This window comes from Neophocaena asiaeorientalis, unplaced genomic scaffold (genome assembly GCF_003031525.2).
Source record: "Neophocaena asiaeorientalis asiaeorientalis breed wild unplaced genomic scaffold, Neophocaena_asiaeorientalis_V1.1 scaffold89, whole genome shotgun sequence".
NCBI classification, from domain to species: Eukaryota; Metazoa; Chordata; class Mammalia; order Artiodactyla; family Phocoenidae; genus Neophocaena; species Neophocaena asiaeorientalis.
In genome coordinates this window covers 9953006-9966045 of record NW_020172592.1, presented here as the reverse complement: position 1 = coordinate 9966045, position 13040 = coordinate 9953006, and the positions used below count along the sequence as shown (strand labels likewise).

The following is a 13040-nucleotide window of genomic DNA, read 5'->3' as shown; positions in this document are numbered from 1 at the left end:
AAGAGTCAACACCACAGTCAATCAATGAACCTCCCATTGATATCCAAATGCATACTTATATGTTTCTTCATTTACGGGTGTAAAGAAACAGCTCTAGCAAGAACTCCACATCTCTTAACCTGCCTTTCATTTTCTTTTCTTTAACCAGTAACTCGCAGTGGCAACAATAAAGCCCTTGATTGTTTTTGTTGGATATAAAAGAAAAAAAAGATTAACTTCTAGGAATCAACCATCACATTTTTAGACTGAGTTAAATAGTATTATTATTACTTGTGATTTCTTTATAGAGTATTGCAATAACGATATGGCAAACAAATAAGAATTGTGGCTATTTCATGGAGAAAGGAATTTAGGAAGACTTGGGTAGATAGAAATGACAGAATATGTGAAAATTGCTTAATTATTTCCCATATTAATAACAAGTAATTTGTTTTTCTCCTGAGAAGTGAAGATGCAAAATAGAATAGATAATTTCAGTAAATGACTGAAAATCCTGGACTTGTTTGTATGTAGCTCTACCAACTACCTCCAGCAGGTTTTTAAATTTGAAGGTATTTGTTTCCCCTTAGGCACGTCCTAGTTTATGACTGGGACTTGTTTTAAATAACCCATGAGTTTGATTTTTTGTATATAAGAACCCATATTCCCATAGAAGAGTTATGAATTTGTGTTATAAATTATGCAGTAAGGGAATGGTAATATTGTTAGCAGAGTTCTAGATTAGAGATTTGGGAGGAAACTCTGATGCAAAAGGAATGAAAAGAAGGCAGGTGTAGGTGATTGGGATTGACATGTATACACTGATGTGTATAAAACTGATGGCTAATAAGAACCTGCAGTATAAACAAACAAACAAACAAAAGAACTAACGCTAAACTTTCTTTGGGTTATTTGTATGGAAATATGTTAATATAAATGTTTCAGACATTACATGAAATTTCTAAAAATCTTATATGTTCTGGTATAATGTTATAAATCATAATTCTAGTTATTACTTTAAAATGTATATCTCAGAAATAACTAAAAAAAAAAAGAAACAGAAGGCAAGTGTTTCTTCTTTTTTTGTGGGGGCAGAGATTCTCCAGGCAAATTTTTGAAATTGTCATTTGTCTTCTGACACATGGTCAGAGTTTAAGAGCATAAGCTCTGGTCACACGGATCTGGTTTTGTATCCCAACTCCTGCTGAAGTTAACTCTAGGTGGTCTCAGTTTCCTCACTTTAAAATAATGGGGTCAGTAAAGCCCCCTTCATAAGACTGTGATTACGAGGAGTGAGATAAAACTGGAACTCACTCTTCTTTGTCTTGTGATTTAATTTGCTGTACCCCCAAGCTCTTCTTCAGGGCTTTATGGTCAATGGCTGTTCCCCACTGAACAGCGCACCTAGTCCCGGACAATGAATTCACCTTGATTCTCTTCTAATTTTAGATGTATTCTAGGCTGCAAAAGTACTTAAGAGTCTCTCTCCTCCATAAATACTCTCCTCCTGTTCACTCAGGAGTTTCTCAAGCAGTTGGATCGATCCACACAACTGGGTAAAGAGTTGATAATCATTTAATGATTCTAAATTATCAACATTTTTCTTAAGTAAATGTATAAAAACACAATGACAATCCGGTGGGTGGAGTTTTAACCAATATACCCAAATAGAGTGAAAAGCGTAGATACTGTGAGGGAAATCATCTGAGGGCAGGAAACTCTCCATCAGATTAGCCAGGATCAAGTCTTGCAAAGGCTTTAGCTTTTCCTCACTTCTTCCCTTCTATTTCTGAACTAGCAGTTTCTCTAAAGCCACCAGAAATTTTCAGACTATCTATTCCAGTGATAGTAGGATTCCTTTCCCAGAATAGAGAAGGAAGAAACGTTTGATAGTCAGTTATATATCAAGTATCTATAAATTGGGAATAGCTAGTTAGGAAAGGGTCTGAATCCTGTTACATAGCCAGTCACCAGTGAATTAAGAGTAACTCATAGGACTAGACTTCCAGGAAAAGAATAATAGTCATAATGTTTGTTTAATATTTTCTGCAACTTATGTAGAAGAAACCCAGCTGTATATAGTGTTAAAGACCTTTCAAAAGGATAAGGTAAAAAATGTAAAGGTAATATGACTGATATAAAATTATGAACATTATAAAGAATATTAAACTGTATAACCAACCACATGAGTCAGATAAGTCAACTGATTGTAAACAAGGAAAAGCTATCATACCTTTTGATTGTCATTATATAATACAACCTACTAGATTGTTAATAATTTTTAGTATGATATTGAATGTAAAAATTTAATTTCATCAACTGGAAAATCTCAATATACCATTTTCAAAGACAAACCTTAATTAATAGACATTAATTTTAAAGTCAATTTATCTTTACTAATTTAAAACTTTTTTTATCCCAGAGCAATCTCACAATATATCAAAATATCCACATTATAGAAATGATGTCTTCTTATTTACATATCAAAATATCCAATCTTTTCTTTTGCAAACTTTGATTTTACCTGACGCAATTTCTAGTTCTATTCCTCTTCTGGGAAATTTGAGAAATGTGAACAGAATGTAAAACAATATAATAATAGAAAAGGATAAACTGTATAACCAACCACATGAGTCAGATAAGTCAACTGATTGTAAACAAGGAAAAGCTATCATACCTTTTGATTGTCATTATATAATACAACCTACTAGATTGTTAATAATTTTTAGTATGATATTGAATGTAAAAATTTAATTTCATCAACTGGAAAATCTCAATATACCATTTTCAAAGACAAACCTTAATTAATAGACATTAATTTTAAAGTCAATTTATCTTTACTAATTTAAAACTTTTTTTATCCCAGAGCAATCTCACAATATATCAAAATATCCACATTATAGAAATGATGTTTCTTATTTACATATCAAAATATCCAATCTTTTCTTTTGCAAACTTTGATTTTACCTGACGCAATTTCTAGTTCTATTCCTCTTCTGGGAAATTTGAGAAATGTGAACAGAATGTAAAACAATATAATAATAGAAAAGGAACAAGGATAGAAATAACTTTAAGGAAAGCCAGTTTTGCCATACTGCCTAGGTGAAAAGAAATTTCATTTGGAAAACCCGTGCAAGTGTCGTCAATATTTTAAACGCAAACAAGTCATAGTTTATAAGAAATATTACAAGAAAGAAAACTAAATATAGGGAACATATACATATTTCAGAATAACTCTAAGTCTGCCTTAACATCTTTGCAAAACAAAATTACACGTAATGCTGAAGCTAAAGAAATTTTGGGCGGTTAGGTGAATAATTCAAATGAGTCTAGATACTAGGCATTACCTCAAAACATCTGGTGCATGACTGAATTTTTTTATACTTAACCTGGTATGTAAGCGTAGAGATAGATAGCCTGACAGTTAGTTTCTGAAAATGACTTAAACTAAAATGCAAAGTGGATCTTCCCTGTACAGGGCTATATATACATAGCATAAAATGAGACTAAAAATACAGAAATGGTGAGGTTTTGATAAGCTGGTGCTAAGAGTCCAAATATTTTAAAAGTTCTTTTTCAGTTACTTGAAACAACACGTCTATTTGCTAATTTCGTTTAATTGAATCAGCCCCCACATAAAAAACCATCAACTCAATTAAACTGAACTAAATCTGTATTACTGCAAACTTCTTAATGAATAAAGTGCTTTTAGGATTTAATATTGGAGGCCAGATCGTATGCAATTTCAAGACATCTCACGATTTCAGTCAAATTCTTTAGTTTGCCTCTCGAAGTCCTTTATCGCCTGCTTCTTTCCATATATACCTCCCATAATTTTCCTTTGTATACCCTTCACTGAAGCCCATTCAGACCACTCACTCTGAATCCCTATAGTTTGGCTTTTTTTCTCCTGAGCTCTAGCCAAGCCTCTTCTTACCAGTTTTGTCATACCCTCCTCTGACCCTGTCACTTTCTCATATCTAAATTATACTCATCCAGAAAGGCTCAGCTCAGATAGAACCTGCTTCATACATTTTCCTCATCTTTACAATCAGAAGTGAACTTCTATACTTAGACTCTCATAGCACATAATTTTTGTCTTTTATGGCAATTGTCACTTTCTATCTTTAATTGTACTTGTTACATTCATGTGGTTATTGGAAACAGAACCTACCTATGTTAGCTCCATGGTAGCCTTCTTAAAAGCTTAGTCCTGGGACTATGCTTAAGCAATATTTAATAAACTGATAGTAAAATTATAATAATGATAACATATTAATAATTCTTTCCTTTAACCAAACAACTTAAAACATCTGAGTGATTTAGTAGATTTCTCATTTTTAATCCAGTTCTGTTGATACAAATCAAAAAAACCTCATCAAAGATACCACAATATAGTTTTTTAACCCCACTTTCCTTGTCAATGAAGTTTTGGGTAACCTATTTTTGGCAGCTTTTAAAATCAGAGATTCAACTTTAATCTGTCATACTGTATATAAAAATGTGATCACTCAACCAGATGTTCTGTTATCCCAATTCCCTCAAAACTGGTTTGACTGAAATATTTAATGATAATACATGAAACATGGGAGAGCATAGACTTGTGAATTAAAAAAGTTCATATCAGACCATGAATATTATATATATATTTCTAAATTGAAGTGACAAAATCATTTGTACGATAACATTCCATGGGAGGCACTAGATGGTGCTAATACAGACACTAGCACTTAGGCTGATTGCACCTCTTGGTTCACAGACAGATGGTGAGCTTCAGTTTATATTTCAGTGTAATGTCTCTCTATGTTCTTGTAGAAAATATTATTTTAAAACATTAAAACTGAATATGACTTTCCATAATTTTATGATTTCAAAATTAACAATTTAAAAATATTCTATCTGCTTTTTCCAAATCTTGAAATCAGAATTTCAGAAATCCTGTATTATGCACCTGTGTATTACATATGAAAACATTTATTTTACATTAGAATTGAGATTTATTTAATAATGAAAAACATTTTTGGAGCCATTTTCTTAAAGAGTTACATTTTGGGGGGCCTACCTTCTTTTTGAATTTTTATTTGTACTATTAAGTACCAACCAGAAAAAAGAATGTATCATATAAATATGAGATGGAATAAGTCCACTCCTACAAAGAGGGTCCCTATATGCTAGAAGAATAAATACTAGCGTGTTGAATAATTTTGTGACTCAGTTATTGAGGGGGCATTTCAGGTAAACGAATTTTATTTTCAGTGAGGCAATTCAATCTGTTTTAAATTATTCTTTGACCTCTTCATTTTCTGCGGCTGCCTTAATTCTAAGGTGGTTAGAAAACATTTTGTTTTATTACTCCTCTGTGGCTAACCTTAATTAAACCTGGTAGTGTCTCTTTGACTGAACATCTGTCTTCAATTAGTTTGCTCTGTTGATTTTTCCCCTCTACTATATATACATACTTTAAAAATGCAGAACTATCACTGTGCCTACCACACGATGGCAGCACCATGAGCAAAGTCTCGGATCAGAATTGTAGATGATTTTATAATTGTGGAATCACGGAAATTAAAAGCTGGTAAGGACTCTAAAGATAACCTGTTCCAGAACCATCATCTTGCTTATAGAAAAACTAAGTCCTGGAAAGTTTTAAGTGACTTGTTCCAGGTCACAAATCAAAATTGAAAAGTGCTCATCCACTTTTCTATCATACTGAATTGTCTCAAAATTAAGAGAGGTTACCTACCTTAGAATTCAGTGCTTGGAATGTATGAAGCCTCACTTCCATTGGTTTTATATCTTTGGTCTCGCTCAAAGGTATTTCCAAATATTTCAGGAGTAATTTATTATGTAGGTAACCTGTAATTTCCCAAATTACTTGGCTGATGCAGTATTAGTATTATCTTCATAGATACAATGTATAGGATTTTAGGATCAACTGCTTGAAATTAAGAGAAAACAATCAATAATTCTTTTGTTTATTCCAATAGTATAATGATGGAACTGAAATAACTACCTGGCTATTTTAGAAATTATATACTTATAGCATGCTTTTTTTTTTGGTTCTTTAGCTAGTTTAACTTTAATTTAGCTGGTATTAACTTTAGTGACCTTTTCTACTTTATCTCCTTTACCTTTCATTCTATTTATCTATCTACCTTTTATTATTGCTGTTGTTTTAGTTGTTATATTTACTAAAGAGACTTTGCAGTTTTATCTCATTTGTTGATTGGATTTGGATGTAGCCCTGAAAAATGTCAACTTTTAATTTCCACTGTTACCAGCACTGTTGGTAGTTTTCCCCTTGAATTACGTGCAATAACATTTTTAGGTTTTCTACTATCATCCAGGGGTATTAAGAAGGGGTGTTGCATCTTACCAGGACTTTAGAAATTTAATATATTATTTTCTGAATTTACTTCAGTATATTCATTATCCAATTTGGAAAAATTTAATAGAAGACACTAGAAAAATGGCATAGGTAGCTTCAATACAACTATTGTAGGAGTGTTCACATACCTCCAAATTACAAGTTTTCACAAATAAAAGTATTTAAAATAGACAACTCTGATTTCTACAATATATCAGTCATTTGTAAACCCCTAGGTGGGGTCAGTGAAAGGAAGGATGTCACTGAAACACTTTTTAAATGAAAAATTATTGGTGATTATATTACCTCTCTCCCAGGGTCGCTGAGGATGAAACTAACACTAACACTTGGCTTGGTCACTCAGAAAAAATAATTACATATATCAGAAAGTTACAACAAACTTATAAAAATCAAAATATGTCCCTCAAGATATTCCATATTACTCACATAGTAGCTTCTTTCAGAGAGGGAGAGGAAGATGCGATGCCTCTATTTTCTATGTCGTGGGAAAGGTGGTAAAGCTTTAAATCATGTTTGCACTCTTCCCTCTCCATCCACGTTGGCCTTACAACTGACTTTTTCAAGACATTTTAATAATCAGTTCCATCTTTTTTGATCTAATGCATCACTATTTTGCAGGTGTCTCCCATTCACTCCCTAGCTTTATGGATAATAGGATCAATGATCACTTTAGGGAACAAAAGTAATAGCATATAACTTCAATACAACACGTGTTTGAAATGAGAGTAAAGTTAGCTTAATAACATGGTAGAGAAGGTTTTTTTCTTACATAAATACAATATGTGATGGCTCAGTGTACTATAGTTCTTGCATTTATGCTATAATGTCGCCTTTTAAGTGTGTCTTCCTTTCTAAAGGTGTTTTTGGTTCAGAACTTATTTTGGAAGAAGACACTTCAAATAAATACAGTTTAAGTGGGGACCAAAATTTCAGAGTAAATAATGGAGTTTGATTAAGACATCACAAAGATAGTAAATTCATTTTATCTTTAATAAGTTTAGTTTATAATTCTAGCTATGTCCAAATAAATAGAATGAACAAAGAGTTTATCAAGGACCAAGTTTTGGTTTTGTGCTAAAAAAATGCTAACACAATTAAGATCTTTACCTTTAAATAACACAGTAAAAATCTTTACCTTTAAAAGATTAAGAGTAAGGAGAAATACATTTGACAGAAAAAAATCTTCAAGATCTACATCAATTTTTCAAGGGCAACTCAATTTTTCAATATTTATTTCATTCTCCTTTGAAACTGAAATATTCTCTCTCACAGTTTGCTTGCAAAACAAGTGGTCCTGTTTGAGTGAAAGTAATTATAAAAATAGTTTTGAAAAATGTTCTTATATAATCCTGAAACTGATCACCTAGATCATGAATACTGAGATAACAAGGGTGTTACCTTTAAACGGAATCCAAATAATTTGATTTATATAAAAATCCTGCCCAAAGGAGACATTTCCAGTGTAAACAAATACAAATTAATAATAGCATACTGATTTACATGGCTAATGCTACAACAAACACTGAGCATTATTTTTCATATCATTCAAATGTAGTCAGTGGCCATAAAGTAAAGAGGAATTTGGACAATTATTTGGTAAACACCTGTCCAGTCCCATGGAATACAACGTCTCTAATTAATTTCATTAATATTCCTACCTTCTCCAAATAGATCATTTTCAAACACTTTCTCTCCTCCTATACTTGGTTATATCCCAGTGAACTGTAAAGATTATGAGAGAGAACCAGACCAGAACAAATAACAAAATAATTCTATTTTCAGATATTTCTGAACACGATGGTGTCTGTGCATATAAACTTAAGTCAATGACTAACTGCAACGTTCTACTTCAATTTCAGTTGAAGATAGACAAAAGTCATGCTTTTGTCAGTCTTCAAATTTTTCCCACATATCTTTAGTCCGTTATTTGATAAATATTACTAGGATGGGATATTTATGGGGACAGTGATTTTTGTCTATTGTGTCCACTGCAGAATCACTAACACTTTGAAGAGTTTCTGAAACATACTATTCATTAAAAAAACTGTGTGTATGAATGTGAATAAATGATGAGCAACTAATAGGGGTAATTCAGATAATATTTTCTGTAAATGATAAATATTTTCAGAATTCCCTTTTTAGCTTTAATTATTTAAAAACACAATAAATTATATGTTTGAAATTAAGGATCAAGGATTAAGTAAGAGGTAAGAAGCTTAACATTTCCTCAAATTTGAATCAAAGTGATGATCTTCAGTGTTTCTATTGTTATTTATGCCAACAATGAATTTGCAAAGTATAGGACCACTAATATAGATAATACAATAGAAGATTAAAGAAACAAATAGTTTATAAATGTTTTTCCAATAAATTTTATCATCAAAATAAGGACACAAATAAAATGTATTCTACCTTTATAATACTCCCTTTCATTCTACCTTAGGCTAGGAACAACTTGATTAAAGTTGACAGACAACTTACCAGTCAAACTGCAAATGTAAATAATGAAAATGGGCATATAATCATAACTTAATCTAAATCATGCCCAATAAAATATTTAAAATAAGAATATAAAATGAAAAATCATTTGTCAATCTTAAGTTATAAATTAACATTAAATAAGAAAAGAAAGTAGGGGTCCCAAAATGCAATACAAGATATAAAAGGCATAAAAAATTTAGAGGCAAATATGATAATTATATCTTGTAAGAAATTTCTAATTATCCAACATCATTGACTATTGATAAAATTATGATTGTACCCAGGTATAGATCAGTGGCTCTTAAATATTTTGGTCTCAAGACCCCTTTTCCAGTCTTAAATATTGTTGAATTTCTTTAGAACTTCACTTTATGTGAATTATATCTATCAATATTTATCATATTCAAAATTAAGAAAAATTTAACATAAGCAGTTGACAAATACATATTCCATTAGCCATCAGAGCAATGATGTCATGACATCTCATGGAAATGTAGGACATGTCCACTGCACACTAAGGAAGGAATGAGAGTAAAAAAGGCAAATAACATCTTAAGAGTCTTAAGAATTTTTTGACCTTGTGGAGTCCTGAAAAGGTCTCTGGGACACCTAGGGATCAATGGACACACTTTGAGAATCACTGGTCTACATCTACAGTGATGAAAATGAAGTATGAACTGTGAAAATGAAAAAAAAAAAAAAGAAACAATTAGCACCAACCTTTTTTGACAATCATCTTAAACCAGTATATATATGACAATCATTCTATGCTGTCTTTTATTTTTTATTTTCTGCACTAAAAAAATCAAGTTCTAACGCCTTACTTGAAAAGATTTATTATTATTATCATCACCCTTTGAATTTCTCTAAGCTTCTTCAGAATTTGTTTCACCCAGAACTTCACAACTCTAGAATTATAAGGTCTGAGTTAAATATTATGTGTATCATAAAAATTTGCTTGTCTGTTCTATTTTTGCCTAAAAAACCCACAAAAAACTATATTACACAGAAATCCAGAGTAAATAATGAAATTTGGCAGGCATAAACAATGCAAATTCTTCCCCAAACGGCTTTTCTCTACATAGTCTCTTCAATTTTCCTGTACATTAATACTTGGATGGAGCCAAAGTAGTTATTTACTTTAAAAATGTCAGTAGCAATAAGAATGCTTTACAAGAAACTAAAAGTATATATAGAAAGTATAAATATATCCATATAGAAAGAAATTTGAATTGTGTAGTATAAAAATTACATTTTCTCTCTCTCTAGATTCCGACCTCATTTCACCTAAAGAGTCAGATAAAAATATAATGTGACCAGTATGTATAACTGAATCACTTTGCTGTATACCAGAAACTAACACAACACTGTAAATCAACTATACTTCAAAGATTTTTTTAAATAAAAATAAAAGCTGTAAGATCTCTGAAAAAAAATAATGTGATCTACAGAACTTAAAATAATGTGGTTTTTAGTTTCAAATGTCTTAATGAGGAAAAGTAGATTTTGCTTCTGTGTTCTTTTAAGAATAAAGTAGAAGTAGAAATTTTATTCCATTGTCTTTCTTATGTTTAGAAATAGGGACCTACCTCCTGACACTTTCTCTAATTTTTTTTTTTTTGGCTGCACTTTGAGGCTTGTGGGATCTTAGCTTCCCAACCAGGGATTGAACCCGGGCCCCTGGCAGTTGGGAGTGTGGAGTCATAACCACTGGACCACCAGGGAATTCCTACCTCCTGATTTTCATCAAACATTTTCTTCTTAAAAACTTATCTGTTTTGTTTGATTTGTATTATTAATATTTTGATTAGTTTCTGTTCAAATGATCATTTAATTAATTTTATCTTTCAGTATTTTAAAACACATTGAGGTATAAAGCTATGGTTCTATCTGCATTATTTCTCTTTATACATCTGAAAACCGTAATACCCCAATCAAAATACTGCGGAAATGTTTTCATTAGAAATCCGAAAGTTTTGTCACCTCAATGATTAAAATATATATTTACAGACTCAACAAAGTAACAAAACAAAAAGGCTATTTTTCACGGTCTGACTCATTATACATAAAGATTCCTTTCATCCTATCCCGTCCCCGTATGTCCCCCTCCCTCCCAAAGATTATCTTGCACAACAGAGAATGGGTAAAATATCATGATTTTACATAATGTAGTACATTCTGATGAAAAGTGGGAAAAAAATCAAGCAATTCATGGATAGATATCTGGAATTAGGCGATGTTGTTAAGCAGCTACCTATTAGCTTTTGGCATTCTTCCGCCTCTCCCCAGGTGGCACTTCACCCAGTTCCAGGATCCTTCCTACCCAGGCGATAACGTTCCCAGCCCCAAGCTCAGATTGTACCCTCTGTCCATGGTCCCGCAGTGTCCCCATCAGCCTTCTCACGCTCCATGCTTCTCATTTCTTTCCTCCATCAGCATTTACTTGCCTGTCTCATTTGCTTTGGGTCCTGCTCTCTGCTGGTAATTTGGTAAATTAACTTTTTAAAAATAAATTTGTTTAAACCTGAAATACAATAATTTGCAATCAAAAAATAAGTTTAAGTTTGTTAAAGACATGTCATAAATAGCATTTAAGGCACTTTGACATGTTAAAAGTTAGGCCTTTCTCTTCTCGGATCATGTATTAATAGTCCCGCTCAATCATATAGGCCCCTGGTTAGATCACGTGACAAAGGCACACTGCAGTATGAACCAGTAATTCCTTACGTGGATGGCTTGACACACTCATGGCTACTACTAGAAAAGAGCAAAAGTATCCATTGATGATACGTCAGTGAATTCACCTTTGGGAGGAAAGGTGCATAAACAAGAGAGTGTCATATGTTCAGAGCTATATATTTACTGTCTGTGCCTCTGCATGTGAGGCAGAGATATTTCTGGCAATGAATATTAAATGACTATAGAAAGATTTGAAAATGCATAACCAATCTTTCTAAGAAAATATGGAAACTCCTAAAAACCCAAAACTTTAGAAGAACACTTTGATTTTCAGAGACAACAAAGAAATACAACCCTTGCCCCCAGAGAAATAGGCAGAAAACTTTGACAGCTGAAATCCAATTTGATTCTCTCAGATTTTTGCTGGCTATTTGCTGTGTTCACATCATTACAGTTTGTTTTCTTTCTATTTTAAACTATCCAAAGTTTCCTTTTTAAAGCTTTGCTGCCTTTCTTTTCTTTGCACAAACACATTGAAATGAGGAATGTTAAGTCTGTTTTTATTAACCTCTTACACACATTCCAGAAGACTTCACCTCCAAATGATCTCATTCTGATTTCTTTCCCTTTTGAACCCTCTCCTTTCCAGAAACAGAGAACGCCAAATTCCTTCTGATCAAAAGTAATCATCTGTTTCCGGTCCGAAGAGAATGGACCACTGATCAGCTACTGCCTTTGTAACCAACACTTCTCTCCACTCCCAGTGCCCGCCCTGTTTCCCAACCCAGCCACCCATACCACTTGCCCAAGACAGCAGCTCTCACAGAGAGATGGCTTAGTCAGAGTTCACCACGGGAATATGGATAGGAAACTCTTCTTTGACAGGTGCCGCAAAGGAGCCTTACGGATAGTGGAGTTTCCAGCAGCGGTCTGTGGAAGTAGCTTCAGGACCTTCTCCTACAATTTGGCCACAACAAGGGACCTTCAGTCATAGTTCCTCACACAACTCAGTCAATGATTCATCTTCTTACTAACCTCTCCAAGCTCTCATCTTATTGTCCAGGGTGGAGGGATACTTCTATCCATCCTGTATGAGTGTTTCTAAACTTAAAGCTTACCTAAAATCTCAGCATCAAACAAAAACAGCTCAGGAATTTAAAAATGCCCTTTATATATATATATAAAATGTAATATATTCCATAGCAACTAAATTAATTTTCAAGGTTGTAAAAATACTTCAATTTGTTTTAGTTTGGGTATGGTTTTAAAAAACAACCTATTTTGAAACTCTTTTCCCTGGCTGGCATTACCTCCTAAAACAGCCGGGCCTATATCCCACCAAACCAACTGGCTTGGAAAAAAACATTTCCAGGGATTTCTAAATACAAATGGAGAGTTGTTTAGGTATCAGGAGGATCTGGCACAATCTGTCTAAATCCTGTCCTTCAGGTTTCCTAGCATGCAACTAAACCCTGGAGGGAGAGAAAAAGTTCCTCCTTTCTTACTCCATAAT

The 13040-nt window shown here is 32.8% G+C and overlaps 1 protein-coding gene across 1 annotated transcript in view; it reads right to left on the bottom strand.

Moving 5' to 3' along the window:
- The window catches only part of PCLO (piccolo presynaptic cytomatrix protein), a 357985-nt gene that overhangs the window by 41010 nt on the left and 303935 nt on the right, over nucleotides 1-13040 (bottom strand). The window lies entirely within an intron of this gene.